We start from the raw sequence: 21026 nt of genomic DNA on the forward strand, positions 1-21026 counted from the left end.
GTTAAAAGGGAGGATTTTCATTAAAATGGTGACATGGACACATGGGTTCCCACTTCCTGGGAACTGCAGAATAGACCAAAGAAATTGAGCAAAAAGAAGACAAGCTTACAAAAATGCTGGAGACTGGAGGCGGTACCTACCATTCATATCTCACAAATTTTGGAGAGTTTCTTCCAGATAGAATTAAGAGGAAATCAGATTTTTAAAATGATCCCATGGACTACTCATAATTGCTGGGATAAATGGTGCAGGCAAGTCCCCTAAACATGACTAGATATGACTAGATAGATGCCTTTGTTTTATTCATAGATTCCCATTATCATTAAAAGAATGGGCCGGGCGCGGTGGCTCACGCCTGTAATCCCAGCACTTTGGGAGGCCGAGGCGGGCGGATCACAAAGTCAGGAGATCGAGACCACGGTGAAACCCCGTCTCTACTAAAAATACAAAAAATTAGCCGGGCGCGGTTGTGGGCGCCTGTAGTCCCAGCTACTCGGGAGGCTGAGGCAGGAGAATGGCGTGAACCCGGGAGGCGGAGCTTGCAGTGAGCCGAGATCGCGCCACTGCACTCCAGCCTGGGCGACAGAGCGAGACTCCGTCTCAAAAAAAAAAAAAAAAAAAAAAGAATGTATGTATCAGTCCTCAAAAGTATGCTTTCTTAGCCAAAATTACCAAAGGTAATTTGCATATATAAATACAAAATACATTAAGATGAAAAGAGATACTGTTAATATATTCTTCCGAAATGATAAATAAAATAACAAAATATATCCATATGACATCTATAGACATACATGGCTTGTATGTGGGAGGTGTGGATGAGGATAGGATAGAGAGATAGAGGATAGAGAATAACTTGGGTATGAGACTTTTAAAATACAGTTTGACTAAATCAAACAGCTCAGAACCACTCCCATGGAACACAGAAACTGAACAGACCTTTCACTATCCCAAAATATCACTGAACCGCTCCCTACCCTGAGTCTCCCAGAGTATCACAAAAACTTTCCTTTTTGTATGTTCATGACATTGAGCAATGCCTAAATAGCTGGTATTGTTTCTGGGTGTGTGTGTGAGGGAGTTGCCAGAGGAGACTGACGTTTGAGTGGGTGGATTGGGAAAGGAAAACCCACCATCAATATGGGTGGGCACCATCCAATCGGCTGCCAGCGAGGCTAGAACAAAGCAGGTGGAAGAAGGTGGGGTAAGCAGCCTGCTGAGTCTTCTGGCTCTCTTTCTTCTTCCCAGGCTGGCTGCTTGCTGCCGCTCCTCCTGCCCTTGTACATCAGACTCCAGGTTCTTTGGCCTTTGTACTCTGGGACTTGCCCCAGTAGCTTACAGGGGGCTCTTGGGCTACACGGTCAGCTTCCCTGGTTTTGAGGCTTTCAGACTTGGATTGAGCCACTACCAGCTTTTCTCTCTACCCAGCCTGCAGATGGCCTATTGTGGGACTTCACCTTGTAATCACGTGAGCCAATTCTCTCTAATAAACCCCGTTTTATATATACACATATCCTGTTGGTTCTTTCCCTCTGGACAGCCCTAATATAATAACCTATCCCTTGATCCAGTAACCTAGATTACACTCTTCTTGCCTCAGAGCTGTTACCACTTCAGCTAAATTAGTTGAACAGCTTCAGTTCTTGTACTGGGATGACCGTCAAATCTGAAGATAGCACATGCAGTACAATCTCCATTGATAACTAAAAGCACTGCAACTCCAGTCAGTTGGTTAACTATGAAATAGGAGTCCTTTCTCCTCATATTTCTTAATACTTTTTATTTTTTAAAAAAGTAGAGACAGGGTCTTGTGTATTGCCCAGGCTGGTCTCGAACTCCTGGCCTAAAGCAATCCAGGCTGTGCTCCCTCTTGCTCCAAACCACCTGGCACTAACCAGTAGGATGGTTTCTGCCAACCGTGTGGCCAATCTGGCAGCTACTGTGAAGTCTGGGAGATTGTTTTTCAGACCCCTGGTTCCAGTTTCAGCCTTTCCCCACCAAGGACCAGAACTGGTGCATGGTGAGTTCATGGGAGCAAGGGCAGAGTGCAAATCACACTCCAAATTCAAGGACACAGCATGCCATCTCTTCTCCCCAGGCTCATTCAGGCGCTAAGACTTTTATGTACCTTTATTCTCAAAGCCTCCTGGTCAACACAGGCACTCAGACTAAGTTAACAAACAAAAACACACCTTGGTGCTGCAGTCCCAAAGACAGTTTGGTCAGGGTGTATGTGGGGAAGGTGGCGATTCTTTATGAGAATGGAAGGTAAGGAAGATACATGCACAGTTTCACCTACTCCAGGGCCACACCAGGACCTCCTGGTCTAATTCTCCTATTTTCAACGACAATGTAATGCTTATAAATTGATCAAACCAATTTTATATTATTAATTTCACTTTGTTTCTGGAACAGGCAAGATAGAGTAGATAGTCATGTATCACTTAATGATGGAGACACATTCTGAGCAGTGTGTCATAGGCGATTTCATCGTGTGCGAACATCACAGAGTGTACTTACACAAACCAAGGTGGTAGAGCCTGCGACACGCCTGGCCGTATGGTATAGCCTATTGCTCTTAGGCTATAGATCCGTACAGCAGGTTATTATACAGAATACCACAGGCAATAGTAACACAATGTATTTGTATATGAAACCATCATCATCATATGTGATCTGTAGTTGACCAAAACATTATGTGGTGCAAGACTGTATAATTCTTAATTGGGCATATGAGTAAACTGAGGCATCAAGTGATTCAGTGACTCCTAAATGTTGACTGGTGAGTTGTGGAACCAGGATTAGAACTCTCGCTCTGGTCTATTTCTACTATGTTGCAAATTCTGCTTTTCTGGGTTATATAAGTTTTTTTTTTTTATATATATTATAGTGAAATAGAATTAACTTTGTATCAGGAGTTTAGGGGTCCATGAAAATTGCATGATCAATCTGATGTGCATGTAAGATCCTCCTTATGACTTACAGTTTTCATGAAGTTTCTAAAAGGGTCTCTGTAACCAAAAAGATTAAGAACGCTGGCGTGCTGTGTCACGATGAGACTGAGGTCAAGTCTAGGGTGCCCTTTTTACGGATTGTAAATAGGGGATTGTAAACCCAGAGAAGATGGATGTTGGGGGTGGGAATAATCATCTCCTTCTTCAGAGTCAGAGAGCACTGGAAGGTGGTACACGTGCTTACAGCTCTACAAGTGCATTCATACAAGCTTAGAACCTTAGATCAAGGAGGATTCTTGATTTTTAAACCTGAGGGTCCACAAATCTGGCTACACATTAGAATCATATGGGGAGCTTTGAAAGACACCGTGTCTGCGACCAGTCCCCAAGGATTTCTATTTTAATGGTCCTAAGACTCTGGCTTCTGTATTTGTTTTTAAAGTTCCTCAGATGATTCTCATGTACCAGAGTTAGGATTACCGATCTTCTAAATGAGTAGTTATCAACCTTGGCTGAACAATGAAATCACTTGGGGAGCTGTAAGAAGTCCTGTTGCCTCAATCTCACCCTCAGATCTTCGGATTTAATTTGTCAGGAGTGTGCCAGGCATGAGGAATTTTTTTAATGACCCCAGGTGGTTTTCACAGGCACTCCAATTTGACAACCACTGTTGGGATCTAACCTGACACTTTCTGCTGCAAAGAAAACCAAGCCGAAGAGAAGTGGCCTAAGGTCATAGGGCTAAGACAGAACCAGGATTAAACCCAGGACCCAACTCTAGGCTTGGACTCTGCAGTTCACCTAGTCAAGGTCCATGGAGTTAACTTAGGCAGTTCAGGGTGGATCTGAAAAAGGGAGCTCGTCAGGGACAGGCCTTGCTTCTTTGATTAGAGAGAAACATCTAAACATATACATATATATGTGTGTGTGTGTGTTTGAATGAATGTTGTCCTGCTTAAGGTATGAAATCCCTGTGTTCTGGCCCAGACGCATGGTTCCCTGTGGCCCCTCAGATTGGTAGCTAACTCTACGGGAGACAACCTCTAAGATGAGCCCCAACAATCCATGCCTGCATTCACACCCTTGTGTGATCCCTGCAATGGAGTATGGCTAGACCCACAGATTTGCTTCTAATGAACAGAATATGGCAGAAGGGATGTGATGCTATTTCTAAGATTAGATTATAAAGACGTAGTAGCTTCTGTCTTGCAAACCTCTCTTGCTTACTTCTTTATTGCTCACTTTGATAGAAGCCAGTTGCCATGTAGTGAGCTGTTCTATGGACCCCCATATGGCAAAGAACTGAGGGAAATTCACTGACCAACACTCAGTAGGGAACTGAGACCCTTAATCCAATAGCTGGGAGGAACTGAATTGCGCCAGCAACCATGTGAGTGAGCTCAGAAGTGGATCCTCTCTCAATTGAACCTTCAGATGAAACAGCAGCTCCAGCCAATAACTGTACTACAGCCTAGTAAGACTTTGAGGCGGTTACCCAATAAGCCATGTCTGGATTCCTGACCCACAGAAACTGTGAGATAGTGTTTGTTGTTTCAAACAACAATTTAAGTTTTGAAGTAATTTGTAGGCAGAAATAGATAACTATTACAAAGTCCATGCACAAAAGTTCTTAAGTCAAGTTATAGTTGTTGAAACCAAGGTATCAAAAGACTAAATGTATTTTCCATAGTCAATCAGGGAAGCAGTGACAAAACAAGAAATGGAGTTTAGATGCCAGTTGATTCTCAGATTTATTCTCTCCTATAAAAAGGTGACATTTTTCATGAAATAACGCTAGTAGAACCCACGAGATTGGTAGCCATGTTGCCTTCCTTACCTTCCCTTGACTTTCTTTTCAAATCTCTTTATAGAGTAACCGTTGAGCACTGAGCCTTTTCCCTGGAAATATTATTCCTTTAACAATGCAACTTTGTCTGTTCTAAAACAAAGAGATCCCATGCATTCAGTGTGCATTCTAAAAAGTGAGATGCTGAGACATGGGAGGAAAGTGACTTTCAAATAAGCACGTAATGATCAGGTAATCTTCTCTCTCCCTTTCATGCTGAGAACAGTCACAAATTTTTCATTCCTGAGAATCTTGTTCCCAAATTGACAATGCTTCAATAAGCACCTTTTTGTACTCTCTTCTTAATCAAGTAGAAAGAAAAACCATCATAAATACAAGAGGAGTATTTTCCCCTCTAGTCAAAGTGTGTAGTCAGGAGCCCCAGCATTCTTTCCAGAGAGAGATAGTATGGTTCTAAACTATCACTTAGGCGACTGAGCACAGTATTTGGATAGAAGGATGCTTTGTATCAACCATGCCAATTAAAAAAAATCATTGAAGAAATCTAACGTGCACTTTAGTAACAGTGAAGAACTGGTAACATTAGGATATATTCTAACACCTAAAATTAGGAAAAAATCTAACCGAATATTAGTAATACCAGGTTAGAGTACTTCCACTTAATAGGAATTGGATATGAGCAGAAGTTCTTTGAGAGAAAACTGAGGATCAGAAGTGTAAACATTTGTCTAAGGCCATAAACTAAGTTTCCACTGGAATCAGGATTTAATTCCACAATGCACTTTACCTTCTTAATTCTGGCTACTATTCTTATCTCAGAGAGAAGACTCATTACCCTTGAAAAACTCCTCCTGAAGGGGTCAATGTGAGAAAGAGGAGGCAGGCCACTTGAACAAATTGTCTGCCATATAGCCACACACAGTAAACAAATCTCATAGAAGCTTTTGAAACAAAAGCAACACTATGAAGAGACAAAACTTAGCTTTACTAATAAGTTAAATCAGAAAAGAAAAAGACAGATCTAGAAGACACTATTTCCAAAACATGTATTCTATAAACTGAAAGGGAAATGCAAGTGGCCAGCTTTATTTTATTCTTTCACCGGCCAAGGGGGAGTGATGTTTCATGCAGGGCCACTTCACCACCAAGGACACTGACCGCTTCTCCGCCTCCAGGACCAGCACTGAGGCCAATTTCACCTTGATTCTGAATGTCTCCCACTTTGATGCAGGGCCATTTCACCACAGAGGACTCCAACCACTTCTCCGCCTCCAGGAAGAGCACCGAGGCTGATATCACCTCCATTCTGGTGGCCTTCCACAGTAACTCACTGCTGGACCCAGACATCTTTGCTGAAGTCAGTTGACTGGACAGTACAGTGCAGGATCTGTGTGTGGCGCAGGGAAACGTAAGCCAGATCCAGTACCAGTAGGTGTGGGCCAGGTACAAGATGCTCTGCGTGGTGCCCCCAACCCCCTCCTATACGCCTGGCAGGTGAACAAAATGCTCGACCTGAGCAGCATCTCCTTCCCCATCTACAACCATGGTGGACACCCCCTCTACCTGACCAGCTTCTCCAGAGGACACATCTTTGGGGAGAGCCTAGGAATGGACCAGTTACTCCTTCGGGCCAAAACCATGCAGCTGCTGTACTGCCTGAACCCTGAGCACCCTGAGGACTATGCGCAGAGCAAGCAGTGGCTCACCCATTTCCTTGATCAATTTAGCAACATTAAGAACAGCCTGACCGGCCGGGCACGGTGGCTCAAGCCTGTAATCCCAGCACTTTGGGAGGCCGAGACGGGTGGATCACGAGGTCAGATCGAGACCAACCTGGTGAACATGGTGAAACCCCGTCTCTACTAAAAAATACAAAAAAAAAAAAACTAGCCGGGCGAGGTGGCGGCGCCTGTAGTCCCAGCTACTCGGGAGGCTGAGGCAGGAGAATGGCGTGAACCCGGGAGGCGGAGCTTGCAGTGAGCTGAGATCCGGCCACTGCAACTCCAGCCCGGGAGACAGAGCGAGACTCCGTCTCAAAAAAAAAAAAAAAAAAAAAAAAAAGAACAGCCTGACCTTGAAGAAAATTGAGGTACCTGGTGGTTCGGGTTTACAGGCAGGCCAGGAGAAGGTGGGAGGGATGAGGAAGATTTGTGCCCAGAACCCTAACAAAAGTACTGCATGACTATTTTATAGGGTCCTTGCCTCAAATCTGGGTTTGCTCTGCTGTATTTGGTACTCAATCCAATTTTCTTAACACTGACAAACTCCAGAAATCATGAATCCTGGGTAACACTGTGGTCGATAACACAAATCCTGTGTCCACCAGATGGGCCGGTTCAGTACGGACACTAATCTTCACATTTAATTTTGGGGTTTGGTTTCTAATCCAATTACAGTACTTTGAAATTCTACTTTCAGTTAAAGTCTTTGCTGGCTTTGAGGAGCCTCCTAAAACTTGTTTGGAGCTCGCTTGGATTAAAAAAGAAAAACAAACTTTTAAGTAAAAGTTAATGGTGTTAAGGTAAGTAGCTCAGCATTTTTCAAGTTAGATACATATGAAGCACCCGGCTTAGCATGAGGTACATGTCAGCTGTTCAGCTATAGCTGGGTCAGCAACCCTATTAAGACTTATAAATAGAGGAGCAGTGGTGTTGGCAGCGTCAGGGCACGGCCCAGGCAGGAGCAGCAGCCACAGCGTTCATCCGCCTGTGGAGGAAGAGGCAGCCTTGGCGGGTCAACTGGGTTGCTCCACGTGACATATGTCATGATTCTGATGGCTGAAGTGTTTTGCCTTGTGTACATCCTAGAGTTTCTTGATGTCTTCATTTGTGGATGGACAGGTTCTTCTGTGTTGCTCCAAACGACATAATTTCATTATTTTGGTAGCCAAAAAGCATTTCCCTTCAGTATATATACCAGAGTTTCCTGATCCCTTCATCTGTGGATGGAGAGGTTCCTCCACATGGTTGCTGATGACAGGGTTTCCCGAAGCTTTATGGCTGAAGAGTACACCATCATGTATCTAATATGGCAGTTTATTTACCACTTCATCTGTGGATGGACAGGTTCATGTGATTCCTGCATTTCTGGAAGAAGCAAATACAGAACAGAGCTGGAAGATAAATGCCTAAATCAAATCATTGCAGATTCTCACTCAAGATGAGCTCATAATCCCAAATAATAAAACATATGATCAATGAGAGAGAAGAGAAAATGTGAGCAAGCAGATTTGATCTATCTGAACAAGAATATAATAAGTGTAATTAAACAAATTAAGGACATAAAAGTATAAAGTAGAAATCAAGGAATAGATTTGCAATAGAACCAAATAGAACTTCTAGAAGTAAAATTACACACACAGAGAATCTAAGGCTTGTTGGTCATACTGAGCAGCAGACTGAATACAGCTGGAAAGAATTAATACACTGAAAGACAAAACCAAGGAAATTAACCAGGAGGCAGCACAGAGATAAAGCTCTTGTCTAAACATGTCTTTATTTTGTCCTGTTGAATTACTAATTTAGAGAGCTGGAAAGAGACTTGTAAGTTTACTGTTGTCTTCCCTTGCACAGTTGATATATTATAGACTTTCTTTTACCGTAAAAAAAAAAATAAAGACTTATAAATAAGCCTGGTGAAAGAGACACCTGCTGGAAAGAGCCTTCAAAGACCAGGCCCACCTCAAATGATATTTATGCAACTGAAATAGTAAAAGACACCAGCCTAATAAAAATTTACAAAAAGTTATAATTTTTATAATTTTTTTTCTTTTCTTTTCTTTTCTTTCTTTTTTTTTTTTTTTTTTTTGAGACAGAGTCTTGCTCTGTTGCCCAGGCTGGAGTGCAGTGGTGCAATCTCAGCTCACTGCAACCTCCACCTTCCAGGTTCAAGTGATTCTCACACCTCAGCCTCCTGAGTAGCTGGGAATACAGATGTGTACCACCACACCTGGTTTTCTGTATTTTTAGCAGAGACAGGTTTCACCATGTTGGCCAGGCTGGTTTCAAACTCCTGACCTCAGGTGATCTGCCCGCCTCGACCTCCGAAAGTGCTAGGATTATAGGAGTGAGCCACCACACCCAGCCAAAAGTTATAATTTCTACAGCTATTAATGAGAACAAGATATCACAGTTTTAGGCTGGGCACAGTGGCTCATGCCTGTAATTCCAGCACTTTGGCAGGCTCAGGCAGGTAGAGTGAGTGCCTGAGCCCAGGAGTTCGAGACCAGCTTGGGCAAACTGGTGAAATCCCATCTCTACTAAAAATACAAAAACTAGCTAGATGTGGTGGCACATACCTGTAGGTGTCTTGCTGTGTTTTCCAGGCTGGCCTCAAACTCCTTGGATCAACTGATCCTTCTGCCCCAGTCTCCCGAGTAGCTGGAAGTACATCCATGTGAATCCAGAAGGAAACTACTAGAGTTAATAAATTCAGCACAGCTTCAGGATACAAGATCAACACACAAAAATTAGTTGCTTTTCTGTACATGTGCGATGAACAATCTAAAAAGGAAATGAAGAAGGCAATTCCATTTAAATAGTGCTAAACAAATAAAATGCTTAGGAATAAATTTAACTAAGGAAGTGAAAGACCTACATGCTGAATACTACCAAACATTGGTAAAAGAAACATAAAAAGACGTAGGTAAATGGAAAGATCCTTAGTTCCTGGGTTAGCAGACTCAATATTGCTAAAATACCAGTCCTATTCAAAACAATCTACAGATTCAACACAATCCCATCAAAATTCTGAGAATCATTTCTCCCCCCAGAAATAGAGAAGCCAATCCCTAAATTCAAATGGAATTGCAAGGAGTCTCAGATGACCAAAATAATCTTGAAAAAGAAGAACAGAGTTGGAGGACTCAGTATTATTCAGCCGTAAAAAGGAATGAAGTTCTGATACATGCTACCAGGATGAACCTTGAAAACATTATGCCTAGTGAAATGAGCCAGTCACAAAAAGACAAACATATAGTTCCACTTATATGAAATCTTTAGAATAGGAAAGTTCACAGAGACAAAGTAGATTAAACGTCAACTGGCAATGTGGGGCTGGTGGTGATGGGGAGTTACTGCAGAATGATAACAGGGTTCCTATTTGGGGTGATGAAAAATACTTGGGAACAGACAGTTGTGATGGCTGCATGACAGTATGGATGTAATTAATGCCACCAAATTATACATTTAAGGGTTGTTATAATAGCATATTTTATGTCATACATATTTTACCACAATAAAATATTTTTCACAAAGAGATTTAAAAACTCATAAAAGCTTTTTACCTGAAGCACGATGTGACGGCAAGCAGTCTGATGAGAACACACGCCAGGTGAAAACAAAGGGATCACTGTCATAGACGTTGCCTCAAATTCCAGTTGTCTGGAAAGCGATGTAAAGTGAACTGCCTGCCACAAAAATGGACTCAGGTAAGTAACTTTTATTTCCAGTATTTGTGTGTGAGTTACAAACACTATTGAAACACTTTATGTTAGTGATGAAACGATATGTTAAAATTCAGTAAAAGATCAAAATACATGGATTGTGATTTTAGAAGAGAGAAAATAATGTAGATTTGCTTCTTCCCACAAATCTATGAGTTCCTCCTAAAGTTTCTTTCAGATTCAAAGTTTAAATAAAACTCCTGAATATACAAAATCTGAATTCGCAAAAAAAAAAAAAACAAAAAGGAGCTCTTGGCTGGGCGCAGTGACTCACACCTGTAATCCCAGCACTCTGGGACGTCGGGGTGCGCAGATGACTTGAAGCCAGGAGTTCGAGACCAGCCTGGCCAGCATGGTGAAACCCCACCTCTACTGAAAATACAAAAATTAGTGGTAGCACATGTCTGTAGTCCCAGCTACCCTGGAGGCTGAGGTGGGAGAACTGTTTGAACCGGGGAGGTGGAGGCTGCAGTGAGCCTAGATGATGCCACTGCACTTCAACCTGAGTGACAGGGTGAGACTGTCTCAAATTTAAAAATAAAACAAAAGAGCTCTTCCTAACAGAATTTCAAATAAGGTAAGTAGACAGAGTGATCGCATTTGAAAATATCATCATTTGATAACCACCACAGTTAGAATGGCAAGATCATACATTGTCCTTTTTGCTTGTCACAGGCAAGAAGTATCAATGGATGCTAAAATAAGAGGACAAAAAATATGATGAAAAGGAGTACATCTAATATAGTTTCAATGTATCTCTCCAAAAGAAATATATTCATTACAAGGGGAAAAATAATAACTTCAGAGGAAAAAGTTGGCATATATCACCCAATAGTAACCAAAGTCCCACCACCAGTAAATGGGACAAACAGACACCATGTGCCTCCCGACACTGTGCTTGAGAAACACTTCTGTGGAATTCCTGCCAAAAGTGCATAACCTGAATCCAACCATAAGGACACTCTGGATATATGTAAATTAAAGGGCATTCTACAAAATAATTATTTACTCTTCAAAAATATCAAGGCCCTGGAAAGACAAAGACTGAAGAACCGTTCAGATTAAAAGAAACTGAAGAGTGGCCAGGCGCAGTGCCTCATGCCTATAATCCCAGCACTTTGGGAGGCCGAGGCAGGCGAATCACCTGAGGTCAGGAGTTCGAGACCAGCCTGGCCAACATGGTGATACCCAGTCTCTACTAAAAATACAAAAATTAGCCGGGCGCAGTGGCACATGCCTGTAATCCCAGCTACTTGGGAGGCTGAGGCAGGAGAATCACTTGAACCTGGGAGGCAGAGGTCACAGTGAGCTGAGATCGCACCATTGTACTCCAGCCTGAGCGACAGGGCAAGACTCCAACTCAAAAAAAAAAAAAAAAAAGAGAGAGACTGAAGAGAAATAACTAAATTCCATGTATGATCCCAAACCCCAAATAAATTATTTTTTTTTGCTATATAGGACATTAATGGGACAACTGACAAAATCTGTGCATAGACAATAGCGTTGTATCCATGTTGATTTAAGAAATATATGATGTAGACATTAAAGACATCATGTCTGCAAGCCTACTCTCAAAATAATTCATTTTAAAAAAGAAATCAGAAAAACAGCCAATGCAGTTTTTTAAAAGAATACTGTGTGTGTATGTAGAGAATGATAAAGCAAATGTGACAAATATTAACATTTGGATGGAGTAATTTAGTAGGATACACAAGAATTATTTCTCCTATTTTTAGAAATATATGAGTCTGAAAAAAATAGACATACAATAAATGTAAACAAATAAAGGCAGTTAAGATAAACTATTTGTTTTCCCTAATAATACTGCCAGGATCATCTTTACTATAATCTCATCAGATCATCAAATTTCAAAGCTCAGGGAAAAAAAGTATTGTCTCCCCAAAACCTCCCAATTTACAGATGACGTTAGTAAGTCGAGATTACACCTAATTCAAGGCAAAGCCAAGACTATTACCTAGCTCTGACTCAGCTCAGCTACCTTTCAACTATTCCAAGTGGTCTTTTCACTCCTTTACATTCTTGTCTGCGGTCTAAACACATGATACCAAAATACTTACCTCTATCTTCTCATATACTCTTATAAGTTAGTGTTACTAACCACTTTCAGGCCATCTAAATTTTATGTCTAAAAGGCATTTAAGTATCACTGCTCCTAACAGTCCTTAATAACTAATATCAATACATATGCAAAGATCAGAATACATGTCAAACACTGTAGCAAATGCTGAACATACAAAATTAACGTACTCTACTGTTAGGTACATGAAGACAGACACCAATTTTATGTTATTCAATATTATAACCCCACCTCTTAGTAACAGTGCATGGCATACAGTAAGTACTCAAATAACTGTTGTATATTGCAAAATAAAAGACAATCCATAATACAGGAAAGAAATGTGTGTACAGATAACCATAATATCAGTAGTTTTAATAAAGTCTCATGAGACAACAGATAAGGAAATTATTTTCTCTTGGTAAGATCTAGAAAGGCCTCAGAGATTTAATGATACCAAAGTTAAATCTTGAAGGACAAATAAAATGTCAACAGACATGGAGGTGGTGGGGTGGTAAGAGGAAGGTAGAAGAATTTAGATAAAAAAGCCCAAAAGCAACAAAATATTAGACATTTCTATTGAATTTTTAAACACAGGCTTACCTATTGTTGCTGCAAGTTCTGGATCAAAGGTGTCATCTGTGAACCTCAAGAGCAGGCTGAAAGAGATATTAAAAAGACAGGTTAGGAATTAGAATTTTTCTTTCTAATCATATGATAAGTGTGTTCATGATTATTATATCTCATCATAATTTATTAAATGCAAATAAAAATAACTGATGGAGGCCTGCTCCTAGGAATACTGCCTCAGAGCAAGCATACAGAGAAGAATTAAATTACTAGAAAGGCAATTTAAAAACTGCCAAGAGCGGCCAGGCACGGTGGCTCACACCGGTAATCCCAGCACTTTGGGAGGCCGAGGCGGGCAGACCACAAGGTCAGGAGATCGAGACCATCCTGGCGAACATGGTGAAACCCCGTCTCTACTAAATATACAAAAAAATTAGCCAGGCATGGTGGCGGGCACCTGTAGTCCCAGCTACTCGGGAGGCTGAGGCAGGAGAATGGCGTGGACCCGGGAGGCGGAGGCTGCAGTGAGCCGAGATCGCGCCATTGCTCTCCAGCCTGGACAACAGAGCGAGACTCTGTCTCAAAAAAAAAACAAAAAACAAAAAACTGCCAAGAGCAAAGTAGTTTACTATTAAATATATTCCCCATACTCTCCTACACAATCCCCCAAGTTCAAAAGGTGAGGATTTTTTGTTGTTCTTTTTAACTGTTCTGATGTCCTGAGAAAATGATACTAGCAACATGTCACACTTTAATTGACATGGATGAAAAGGGAAAAAATAAAGTTTCTTGGAATGAAACAAAGTAACTTAAAAAATCTGACCTGTAATCCACTTTAAATTCAAGCACAAACAGAAAGATATCAAAGCCTAGCATTCTGTAACATGCAGTATGGCTACTGCCTAAGTGGGAAGAAAAGATACAGTAAAAAGGTAAAAAAAAAGATCACAGGACAGAGTAGGTATACTCAGGCAAACACCAGGTAGGGTTTATAAAAACAAGTAGGCAACTGGAAGCTACTGAAGGCTTTTAAAGAAAGTTATGACAAGAAGTACTCTTTGTTTTGAAAAGTTAATGCCAACAAAAAATGGAAGAACAATCAACAGAAGTCAACTGCCATGGTTATGGCGGGAGAGAACAAAGGACTAAACCTAGGAAATGGTAAGAAACTAGAAAGGAAGGATAAAAGCAAAAGACACCAGATTAGAAGGGTACTCTAAGATTTTCCATCTTCCAGAATTATTTTACTTACTATGAAGCAGAAGTGTCAATCAGAAGCTCCTCAAAAATAAAACCTAATGTTAAAGCCCTAAATTTTAAAATCATTCAATCTTGCCTCGTTAACTTCTACAGTCTGTTCTGTTGATCTGTTTTTATTAATAATATCAAAGAAACAGTCATCAGATGTCTAAAATTATAGAAAAATCTTATATTTCTAATATTCTAATTTCTAATTAGACTGTAATATTCATAAGGTTGTGATTACTGCTGCTAGCGATATGTTTTGTCCACAGAGTATTTCGCAAAACATAATGGCTTCCTGGTAGTTTCCAAACCCAGTGTCATTAATTATATTTGAAGGATTAACTCTACCTTACTTGGTTTTCCTGTGTTTACCATAAAACGAGCACCACAGAATCAAAGTACAACAGGAGAGTCAAATTCTGTAATTCTCTATTTAACATCTTAACTATATTTACTTACTTCGAACATAAGTTAGGTGACAGCACTAATAAGACTCTAAAATGAAACCTATAAAAAATTTCTTTTCTCCCAATACTCAGTTACCCATAACTTAAAAATAGAAAAGATATGCGGTCACCACAGAAAAGATTACTACAAAAACCTACGTTAATATAACGTTGTAGAATAGTTGTAATAATAATATTATAATAATAATACAAGTAATAATGATATTGGGTATTACTTATTGAACATATGGCAATGTACAGACAAAAAGCCAGAGGTTTTTCTCTCATGGTTGCTAATCCTTAACAACCGCCATCGTCATTAATGGTACTTTGTCAGGAGAGGCAGGAAATTGGTGGTATGGTGTGAAGTAACACATTTTAATACAGGCTCTGGGTATACATCAGATCTTAGCAAGGGGTACCCTGGTAGCCCAAAATGTATTCTAAATTCTATGTGTGCATTTTTCTAGGCAGAGTCCATTTCTCTATTTATTAGACTTTGAAAGGGGCAGAGAGTCCATTTCTGTATTAGATTTTGAAAGGAACTGGCAATCTCAAAATGATTAAGAAGCACCCTTTTTTTTTTAAGAGACAGAGTCTCACTCTGTCACCCAGGCTGGAATGTGGTGGTACAATCTTAGCTCACTAATCCTCCCACCTTAGCCCCCCAAGTAACTGGCATGACAGGTTAGCATCACCATGGCTGACTAATTTTTTTTATTTTTCAGTTTTTTAGAGGCATGGCCTTGCTATGTTGCCCAAGCTGGTCTCGAACTCCTGGACTCAAGTGATCCTCCTTCCTCAGCCTCCTGAGTAGCTAGGATTACAGAATGAGCCACTGCACTTGGCAGAAGCACCATTCTTACAGTATTGTATATTTACACCTTCATATTTCAAAGTTAAAGGAGCAAAATGCTTTCCATGCAGAGGTAGAGATGGAAGGAGTAACTACCACCATGGCACTTAGGTAAGACCAAATTTAAAACAAACAGAATGTGATTATAACTAGTCTGCATTTCTTTATCTACAAATGAAATTCACCAAAATGAATGGCAAGGCTAGGAGCATAGGAGGGACAGCAATGTACGTAACAGGCCTCTTTAATCCCTTCCAGTTCTTGATACACTCTGCTACCTCTACCTCACCAGGTCTAGCCACAGAATTGGAGTCTTACACAGTCAACACTAGATAGGGTGTGAAAGGTATCTATTCCAACCCCCTCACTTTTGAAATGAAGGCCTAGAGCATTCCAGTATCACACATAAGGCCACACAAGTGGCAGCCCCAGTTTCATAATCCTGATCTCCTGATTACTACCATATACCCTTTGGACTCCAACACCAAGAAATAAACTAGAAAGTAATCCACTACTTTGGCTTAAAGACATCCTTCATCGTACAATAATTCCCCAACAACATGAGTGCTATTTCACTTCCACTAGTTCCAGCTCTGTAAAGAAACAGAACAAACTTGGTAAAAACAACCCTTTAAGATCACATCCATGACAAACGTTTCTGTACTCACTCACTTTAAATATAGACTTCTATTTTAGTGGAGTTATTCTTATCCAGAAAGGTGATTACGTGTTTAAGGTTCTTTTCCATAGCATATCACATAGGACAATAATGTATATCTAGCCAAATAAGACAACTTTCTCACTAAATGCAATCCTTTCACAAAAGAGGTAAAGTGTCAAAATTTTGCAGTGAGCAATTGATAATCCACCACTATGCAATAAGGGAAAAGTTTAAAAAAGATCAGGCCCAAATACAATTTGTTTCTGGGGAGTGAACTAGAGAGACTGATAAACCCATTTAACAGAACTTATTCTAAAAAGGGACTCTCAGCTGAGTGCCATGGCTCATGCCTGTAATCCCAGCACTCTTGAGAGGCCAAGGCTGGAGGATGGCATGAGCCCATGAGTTTCAGAATAGCTTGGGCAACATAGGGAAATCCCATCTACAAAAAAAATTTTTTAAAGTAGAGCCGGGTATGGTGGCTTATGCCTATGATCCCAGCATTTTGCAAGGATCCATTGAGGGCAGGAAGATCCGTTGAGCTCAGGAGTTCGAGATCACCCTAGGCAACACAGCAAGAACGTGTCTCTATAAAAAACCCTAGCCAGGAATGGTGATTCGTCCCTATAGTCCCAGCTACTCAGGAGGCTGAGGTGGCAGGATCGATTGAGCCCGGGAAGTCAAGGCTACAGTGAGCTGTGATCACACCACTGCACTCCAGCAGGTGACAGAACAAGACCCTATCTCAAAAAAAAAAAAAAAAAAAAAAGCGGTGGCGCAGGGGGGACGGGGAACCAAACTCATTTATATACTCTAGTTAACTTTCCAGAAAATTTTAACCACCCTAACTTGTCACCCATGCAATACATTTACATAAAGTGCTAACCAATTTCAACCCAATTTCATGTATTGGGTTGAACTACATGAAATGACAACCAACCATTCGTGACTTCAAAAATGCCAATTTCATACGTCTGAACTTAAATGAGAACCATATGTCAAGGAAAAAAGAGAGAAATGAAAAAGAAAGATCACAAGGTTATGAAATTCCTATTAAGGCAATTTTTATTACATTAACTTTTTAACCCTCAAATATGTATGTGCAATAACAGATGATCATGTAAATAATTTTATTCATCCGTTTTACACACATACACACAAATCATACTGGTTTGCTTACCCATAGTGTTTCATTATTCTATTCCTTGGTATGTGCAAATCCCTCTGACTATAGTAGACATAGAGTACATTAAGTGAGGAGTACTGGAAAAATGTATTGTCAAACTTTAAAAATACAAAAAATTTCAGAATCTATTACATAGTAAGCTTTAAAATCCTGAAGTAGCTAAAAAAGTAAAACTTTGTAATCTTATTTATTTATTTATACTTTAAGTTCTGGGATACATGTGCAGAACGTGCTGGTTACATAGGTATAAAACTTTGTAATTTTATGGTACATGAGGAAAGCTTTCATTCTATTTTGTATAAGGATACCTCAATTTGTAAAATCTTACATGAATAACAAGTTATTTGAAAGATATGTATCAGCCAGGGGCGGTGGCTCATGCCTGTAGTCCCAGCACTTTGGGAGGCTGAGGCGGGTGGATTACTAGAGGTCAGGAGTTCGAGACCAGCCTGGCCAACATGGTGAAACCCTGTCTCTACTAAAAACACAAAAATTAACTGGGCGTGGTGACACACACTTGTAATCCCAGCTACTCAGGAGGCTGAGGAAGGAGAATCGCTTGACCCCAGGAGCCGGAGGTTGCGGTGAGGTGAGATCTCGCTACAGCACTCCAGCCTGGGCAACAGAGCAAGACTCAGTCTCAAAAAAAAAAAAAAAAAAAAAAAGATATGTGTATCAGAAGCTATAGCTAAAATATGAAACTGATTACAGCTCCTGGAGTCTAAATGTGGTTTAAGGATCAGGACGGCCTTGAACATAACCTACTCATAATCAGACGGCAAGAATGACTTCACCTGGAGAACTCTGTTCCAAGACCTGGATGAAATCACAACCCTCTAGCAACATCCACCTAGATCCATGTCTTACCTTATACTCAACTCCACTGTCAATATTATTTTCCCCAAGGAAAAAAGTCAAAAATGAAAAGACAACACTAATCTTTTGTCTCCACAGGATGTGGCAAAATGAGAAATAACAATTACATTTTATTTTCAAAGGTGGTCCGACTGCTTCAGCTGTGGACCACTTACACTAAAGCGAAATTTTCCAGCAGTCACAAGATCCAGGAGTTCTTCCACAGCCGACTAATAAAAAAGTAAAAGAAGCGACATTAGGCTGCGCCCAAACAGGCCAGGAATGGGACCTAAGGCGTCACGAAACTTCCCGAGGACATTATGTATTTAGAGAAGGCCCCACAGAAACCCTCAAGTGGGAAAGTTATGTCTCCCGGGTCTCGGGGTGACAGGCAACCTGAACCCCGAAGAGCTCGAGGCGAGGCGCCCCCCGGCCAGATTCGGGCCCAAACCAGCCCGCCGCGCCCTGAGCTCCGCGCAGCAAACCGGCCGGCGGAGCGGCGGCCCTTGGAATGGTGTTTTCTCGGCGCCACAGGAGGGAGAGCGACCCAGAGAACTTGGGCCTGGCAAAGGCCGGGAACCAGGCAGGCGCGGGTGGGGCGAGGGGAGGAGAAGCCGCGGGAAAGCGCGGCCCAGAGGCCGAGGAGGGCGCGAGCGGGGCCGACCCCAGCCCGGCCGCCATCGTGGACGCTTGCAGCGGTTAAAGGTTTTCCCATCGCGGCCCAAGAGACAGCGGCCACGTAGGCAGAAAGAGCCCAGCCACCCTCATCACGGCCCGTACGCCCGCCTCACCTGTACTTGCCCACCCCACTCTCGCGGATGATGAGGCTCTTCAGGGTGCAACACGTCCTCGTCCATCCTGACCCCGCTGCACTCCGAGCCCAGCTTGCCGCCCCAGTGCACCTCTCAGCCATTCAGCAGCGGCAGCTGCCGCGCACGCGCGCGCTCCCTGGCCGCGCACACCCAGAATTCTCCCCCGTCCTTCTGGAAGGCGGATTCCTTATGTGTCTTTACTGGTGCGCGGGGTGGGGGGGTCTAAATCCGCCCGGACCTCAACCCAACTCTCTGTCGTGTCAGTGAGAGAGGACTGAGTCAGGAGAATATCAAGCTGTTTTATTTCAGCAAATGTTCATAACAGCTGTATTGCGGTGTGAAATGCACTGTGCTTGAAGACTGTTACCTTAAATTTAGGTCCAACTCTACCATAATGACTGCCTTGTCATTCTACTCAGCCTTCTGCGCCTTTCTCCATCTCAGAGAAAGACACAAAGGCTTCTTAGAACAACTGCTTCTTATTGTTACGAAGGTTAAATGAGTTACTTAGGGAAGACAGATTGTTAACCACAGTGCTGTATAAACGGTGTGATCAGGCATTAACTTGCTGGCTTCCCCTCTGTTAGAGTGGGGAGCACCCTTTATACGTTAATTCATCTAGAAAGTGAGGTGTAGACTTCAGGTAGGTCAGGTGCATATAAACTTCTGGTGGTGAAACTTCAAACCAACTCTTCCTCCTCATAAGAACTGCTGCGTTCCAACTGCAGGAAGTGTATGTCTACACCTTGCCTCTTGCACTAAGTTGTAAATCTTAGTCAAGATACCAAACCTCATTCATAAACTTAGCACAGTGCCTGGTACATGGCAGACACTCAATAAACATCCGTAATTTTGTCTTATCTCCTTATACCTGCAGTTAATGTCATATACAATAGATATTTGATTAAAGAATACATACACGTAAAGCTTATCCGGGTGCTGTGGCTCATGCCTGTAATCCCAGGACTTTTGGAGGCCTAAGCAGGTGGATCACTTGAGCTCATGTATTCGAGACCAGCCGGGCTAACATGTGAAACCCCTCTATTAAAAATACAAAACTTAGCTGGGTGTGGTGGTGCACACCTGTAATCCCAGCTCCTCAGGAGGTGGAGGCAGGAGAATCGCTGGAATCTTAAGAGGTAGAAGTTGCAGTGAGCAGAGATCATGCCACTGCACTCCAGCTTGGGCGACAGAGTGAGAGATACCGTGTCTCAAAAACAAAAAATAAAACGTAGAATAAGTTAAGAAATTACTTGTTAAATACCTGGAAAAGCTCTTTCACCAGATATCCAAATGCCTTCTTCGTCTACTTCAGATCTTTGCTCAAATATTGCCTTCTTAAGGAGGCCTTCCCTGCCCATCCTACTGAAATATACAGATTCCTCCAGCATCTCTGAGGAATCCAGAAGCCTGGCATGCTGGCAAAAGGGTAAGAATTTCTTACCACTCAGACTTCTGTCCTCTTTCTCTGTGCAAATCAGTTGAATGAATAGTAAAAATCACCGTTTATCTCCTCCGTAAAGTTTTGATTAGTAGAATGAAGGATTCGTGAGGCTAATCTTAAGCTGTAGTGAATCTAGTGTGCTTTGTATGTCTTTCTGTGTTCTTTAATGGAGGGGGTAACTTAGGACAGAACACAGGCTTAGGAAACCTGTAAGCCTGCTTTTCAAGATGGCCCAGCAAACTGGTCAGTTACAAACTTTGCTGCAGGTCTCTGAAAAAAAAAAAACTGGATGAGGTTTCCCTCTTGTCTTGTATCTCCTTGTGAGAGGTGAAGCCCGCTGGGCTTCTGGGTCTGGGGGGGGACTTGGAGAACTTTTCTCTCTGGCTAAAGGATTGTAAACACAGCAATCAGCGCTCTGTGTCTAGCTAAAGGTTTGTAAACACACCAATCAGCACTCTGTAAAAATGGACCAATCAGTACTCTGTAAAATGGACCAATCAGTGCTCTGTAAAATGGACCAATCAGCAGTACATGGGTGGGGCCAAATAAGGGACTAAAAACCGGCCAGGGAGCCAGCAAGGGCAACCCGCTTGGGTCCCCTTGCCTACTCTGGAAGCTTTGTTCTTTCCCTCTTCACACTATAGCTTGCTGCTGCTCACTCTCTGGGTTT

At 41.8% G+C, this 21026-nt stretch overlaps 1 long non-coding RNA gene across 1 annotated transcript; it reads right to left on the reverse strand.

Annotated features, from left to right (window-relative positions):
- Positions 1 to 4680: 4680 nt before the first annotated feature.
- On the reverse strand, positions 4681 to 19046 carry LOC105479960 (uncharacterized). Its single transcript, XR_011608171.1, has 5 exons — positions 18892 to 19046; positions 12885 to 12940; positions 10046 to 10168; positions 6830 to 7847; positions 4681 to 6504 (listed from the first exon to the last, which is right to left on the reverse strand). It is a non-coding gene; the product is annotated as an uncharacterized lncRNA (long non-coding RNA).
- Between the last annotated feature and the right edge of the window lie 1980 nt (positions 19047 to 21026).

This window comes from Macaca nemestrina, chromosome 9 (assembly GCF_043159975.1).
Source record: "Macaca nemestrina isolate mMacNem1 chromosome 9, mMacNem.hap1, whole genome shotgun sequence".
Taxonomy (NCBI): domain Eukaryota; kingdom Metazoa; phylum Chordata; class Mammalia; order Primates; family Cercopithecidae; genus Macaca; species Macaca nemestrina.